The sequence below is a fragment of the Poeciliopsis prolifica genome, unplaced genomic scaffold (genome assembly GCF_027474105.1).
Source record: "Poeciliopsis prolifica strain line A6 unplaced genomic scaffold, Auburn_PproV2 SCAFFOLD004, whole genome shotgun sequence".
In the NCBI taxonomy this organism is placed as follows: Eukaryota; Metazoa; Chordata; class Actinopteri; order Cyprinodontiformes; family Poeciliidae; genus Poeciliopsis; species Poeciliopsis prolifica.
This window is the reverse complement of record NW_026562379.1, coordinates 17845035-17850988: the sequence shown is the minus strand read 5'-3', so window position 1 is coordinate 17850988 and position 5954 is coordinate 17845035.

The window sequence follows — 5954 nt, the reverse complement described above, 5'->3', positions numbered from 1 at the left end:
AAATAATGACCCGCTCGGCAGATTTAAAGGGGCAGTGCTGTTCGTTAGCCGCCGGCGATACAAACACGGACACTTATTACTGCAACGGCAGAAAAAAAACGGAGTGTTTCAAATTAATTTGAACGGTTGGAAACAAATATAAAATGCAAGAAATAAAAAAAAAATAATAAACTACATGTAATGATATATTTTGACAACTAGATGGCGGGAGAGGCTAGCGACTAAACTTCACCTGACGAAGCAAAGGTAGTCTGGATAAAAGGTGCCCCCCCAGTTCTTAAAGGTACACACCACAAAAAATGTCTGATACGCATAAAACCTACATTTATTTTAGTTTTAAAAATTCTACAAAAGATGGAATAATGGTACAAAAAAAAACATAATTCAGCAAACATTTGTATTTAAAATCTCCAGAGAAACAATACTAAGAATCACAGTAAATTCTGTAAAAGGAAGAAAAACATGCAACACTCCATCGCAGAGCTAAGCTTTAATTTTATCAAATTTACAATAGTCTTTATTTGACTTTCTGATTGTGTTTATCACTTAACACAGTCAGTATTAAGTGATAAACACTTAAGCTGACTGTTAAGGATTTATTGGAGAGACACTCAGGCAGAAAAAAAACAGTTTTTCTTTTGTAAAAGGAGACACGTTTTAGCGCTGCCCTGAAGGTAAAGACCTAAACAGTTTGTGTCCAGGATGTGTGTGGTCTGCAGAGATGTTCTTTTTCTTTATGCTAATTAACAGAGGTCATATTGTGACCAGTCAGCTAAAGCAAATTCTATCGAGCAGACAAAAAGAAAAAACAGAAATGTAAATATTTTGAGAACATATTTTTCAACATAACAGAAAAAAATTAAAGTGGAAAATGTAACGACATCCAACGATTTCTTTCTAGTTCGTAGCTGTTGTGAAGTTGTGCTACCATACCTGCTATCAGATTGATAGCAGGTATCAGATCGATTTGTTTATCAGATCGATAGCAGGTATGGATATAAGTACACAGATGGATAAATAGATATATTTGTAGCATAGAAATAGCTCATAAGACAAAGAACAATAGTATTTACTTCTGTCACAATGAGTAAGCCTTTTTCATTAGTCTCCACCTGGAGGGATGAAGCACCTATTATGAGTCTAATCAACCTGGACAGAGAAAACCACAAGGTGGATAAAGCTGATTATTTGATTAAAAGGGACTCAGTACAAAAAATTTATTTCTCAAAAGCAGCTGCAGTATTTTAAGAGGCTTTAAAATGCCACTTATTTACCTCTCAGCATCAACGCCGTCTCATGTAAACAACCACTATCATGTGGCCCAGTTTCAGCAGGGACAGTCAAAACAAACAGCCAGCTTGTTGTTAGGCAGAGCACTGAGTAATGACCACGCAGGATTTGCTAATCGCCTGATAACATCTTGAAACCAGAGCTGCTGTTTCTGCACCATCATATCTGAGGAGACCTGCCGCCTGCGTTCAGGTGCAGACAGGTGAGGAGACGTGTCAGACAGCAGCATAGATTACTCTGATAAGACTATTGTCACCGACAGAAGCCGGTTTTTCTCCAAATGCAAATAAATTCAACACAACCACACAAGGTTTATAATTTAAACTACATGTGTCACAATTGTTATGAAAGACTTTACTTTAAAATCGATTAAAGGTAAGTATAGTTCCCACAAATTGTACTTAAGGAAAAGTACCAGTATTTCAACATATTTTTATGCAAGTAAGAGTAAAAAAGTATTTGTTAAAAAGTCTAGACGAGTACTGAGTAATTTGTCCACCTGATAATGACATCACCAGGTGGACAAACATATAAAGTTAAGTGAAATTTTTGGTGTTTTAAGAACAAAAATGGCAATAATTTCTTAGTTTAAGTAACAAAAAATAACATGAAAAATTTTCCAAATCAGTTGCTTTTGATAAAAAAATGTATGAATCTTGAACAGAATCTGCAGGTGAGAATCTGAGTCTGGTGAATTTTTGGGTTGTTTTTCATTAATGGGTAGAAAATCCAGAGATTTTACTGAAGTAAGAGACAAAATACTTCATAATAAAATGAATGAAGCAAAAGTAAGAAGTGCACCGTGGCAAAAATACAACAAAAAGAAAATTTTTTCCCCCTAAAAACTTACTCAAATAAATGTAATTGATGAATGTGATTAGTTACTACCCGACTCTGAAGTTGTTTAAAGCTGCAGCATGCAACATTTATTCAAAACCATGTTTTTTCCATATTTGTTAAAACTGTCACCAAGTTGAAACAGTTTATGAGGCAGATAACCTGTGAAAAGATCAAGCTTCTCCTCTTCCTCCCTAGCTGCTTTTACCGTCTGAAGAAACGAAGCTTCCAGATTAAAAACAGCCAATCAGAGCCTGGGGGCGGGTCTTAGCGCTGTCAATCAATCTCATGTACTACATGATAACTGTGCTAACATTAGAGGAAAATTGTTTATTCACCTGACATTTTCTGCAACCATTTATTTTACTTATACTTTTTATAATCATTGTGTTGTAGTTTCCTTGTTTAGTGTTTATTGTATGAATGTGTTGTATTTACTGACAAAACTTGTGCAGTTAAATCATTTTAACCTTGCTTGCATAGCTGTTGTTAGTTTTTAGTGTCCAGGGACAAAACATGAAAAAAAGCTGTTCGGCTATTTCTGACACATTTACAGAATAAAATGTTAATTAATGTGTATTGTTCTTACCAAATAAATAAATAAATTACTGAAGAAGCTGTGAAACATCTGATAATTACATAAATAAAAATAAATGTCTGCCTCTCACCAACTATCAAACAAGTTAAATATGTAATAGCACAATAAAAAGATTTATATCAGTGGAACTTCAGTAGATATTTTGCTCATTTGGAAAGAGGAAGAGTGAATCACATTTCAGTCGTCCGTTTAATCTGCCAACCACAGATAAGACACAAATTGCTCATATATGGCTTTACATAATTCGCCTTTTAAAAAAATAGAGGATTATCCCTGAATAACTTAATTATGACTTGGTGAGATGAGATTAAACCTCATGACACACAGCTATAGGAAACATGAAGTCTCAATGACAGGAAATACATGAAAAGTAATGTAATGTATAAACTGATTGCTATTTGAACAAATAGGCATTTGTAATGCTTCTGTTAGTTTCCTACTAGCTTAAAACTAACCCAGCTGTTCCAGTTAGAAATGGGATATCAGTGAACCTGGTGACTTATGCTTCATCTATCATAGATAGGCTCTGATGAGCCCAACCTCCAATGCTAACTTCAACCATTACCAGCCATGTAAGCAGGCTGCACAGTGGCTCTGTTGGTAGAAGGTCCTGGGTTCGATTCCCAGCCAGGGTCTTTCTGCATGGAGTTTGCATGTTCTCCCTGTGCATGTTGGGTTCTCTCCCAACATGCACCACAGACAAAAAAATACATCACTGTCAGGCTAATTGGTTAAATTCTCGTTAGGTGTGAGTGTGCATGGTTGTCGTGTTTGTCTCTGTGTTGCCCTGCGATGGACTGGTGACCTACCCAGCGTGACCCCGCCTCTCACCCATTAACATCTGGAGATAGGCACCAGCACCCTTCCTAGAATAAGGGTGGATGATGGATGGATGGATGGATGGATGGATGGTTGAATGGATGAATGGATGATGGATGGATGATGGATGAATGAATGGATGGATGGACAGTTGGATGGATGGATGGAGGTTGGATGGATGGACGGTTTGGATGATGGATGGATGGATGATGGATGGCTGAATGGATGGTTGAATGGATGAATGGATGATGGATGGATGATGGATGGATGATGGGTGGATGGATGATGGATGGATGGAAGGATGGATGATGGATGGATGGATGGATGGATGAATGAATGGATGGATGGACAGTTGGATGGATGGATGATGGATGGATGGATGGATGGATGATGGATGGATGGATGGATGAATGAATGGATGGATGGACAGCTGGATGGATGGATGATGGATGGATGGATGGATGGATGGATGGATGGATGGATGATGGATGGATGGATGGATGATGGATGGATGATGGATGGGATGGATGGATGGATGATGGATGGATGGATGGATGGATGGATGATGGAGATGGATGGATGGAGGATGGATGGATGGATGGATGGGATGGATGGATGATGGATGATGGATGGATGGATGGATGATGGATGGATGGATGGATGAATGATGGATGGATGATGGATTGGATGGATGATGGATGGATGGCCCTGTAAGCTAATAGAAATGTTTTGTGCAGCAGAATAATTGCAGCGTGCCACATCTTGTGACATCTTGTGACATCTTGTGACGCGCTGCAATTTGTGACTTTCTGACTTTGATGTGCCTTTATTAAGGATCTTATGTTCCAAATGTCTTCTGGCCTTTTAGCGTTTCAGTTAACAAAATTATTCAGCCATAGTTGGATAGAAACACAGTGATTTGACTTTCAAGACATTTTTACATTTTAAGATTCCTTCACATTCATTTCCTCTGTGCTTGAGCATCAACAAAGCCCAGTTAATTGTAAAAACTTTTTGGACCACTAAAGTTTTCACTTTTTGGCTCAAACTTGCCGTCTCAGTTGACAAAGCAACTAAAGCTTTCATCCTTCTTGCTCCTGACTTATTAATTGGAAGGCTTATGTCACCCAGTGAGGCAGGTCAGCGAGAGTACATGCATTTCGGATTAATCACGGCTTAATTAACCTGCAGCTCTGGTTTGAAATGGTGCCCTGGTGAAGAGATGTGGGTCCCCTTTCAGCCTGGATACAGGGCCTGGCTGGGCGGACCTGATGAGATCATTGTTGTCAGAGCTAAACAACGGCCTCCCCAGGGACGACACAAGAACCCCCGAGCGTCCCTGATCATGCAGCGAGGAAAGTGACGGTGGTTTTGCCTGTTGATGTAAACAGGCAGCACTCTGGGGTGTAAGTCACCAATATCAAGGGCTGCGCCGCGTGTCACCGGGCAGATGCTACGGATGACGACTTCACTTGTGAAGGGGGAAGTCGATAAGTTTCCTCTCAGAAATCTGAAAACTTTCCAACATCACTGACCTTCACTTCTGCTTTACATCGTGGCTTGCTCAACGGATCCTCAGCTGTTTCTCTATTTATAGCCCAGTTAGGAATAACTGGGAGTCACACACAAGAAATAAAAAGATCAAACTTAGCAAAAAAAATAAAATAAATAAAAGTGTATCCAATCCTACTAAAGAAAGCTTTGACTAAAATAAAGATTAGATGAAGCCAACATGCAGCAAATGGTGAAACAAATGAATGATTCAAACTCCAAACTGCACAAACACAAACAAATATAACAGAAATCTCAGCAAACAGAAAATAGAAACAAAAACCTACAATCAACCAAAAAAAGCAAACAAAAATGTTGTGACCACAGACTAAACGCTTCAACCACATTAAACACCAGCAGAAGGGAAACTTCTACAAATATAAAACGTAATTGTGCCAGACACAGCGGGGGGCCGTGGTCTCCTGGAGCCGTTTGGACCTGAGATAATCCAAACCAAATGATGGGATATTTCATATTCAAACCAGAAACGGAGTCGTGTGCAAACGGCCAGGATGTGCTGCAGATGCACATTCCTCCACGCTGCGGTGACCCGACCTATCATAACAGGGATCCGTTTGGCTGACACACATACATGCACAAACACAGCAGGTCCATCTGTCCAAATGAATGAGGTAACGGTGCCGACACCTTTCCTCCCCCCTCACAAGAACCGTCCGTCACATTTATTCACAGCAAACTCTTTATTGTGTTCTCTGTTCTGCAGTCAGTGGAGAATAATCATTTCAGTTTCAGTGAGCTGTTAACGAAAGTCAGGAGAGTTAGATTTGGCACTTTTGGACGGATATTCACAAAAAAACTCAAAAAAGTTAAATCAATTTAAAATTTGTTCTGCATCGTC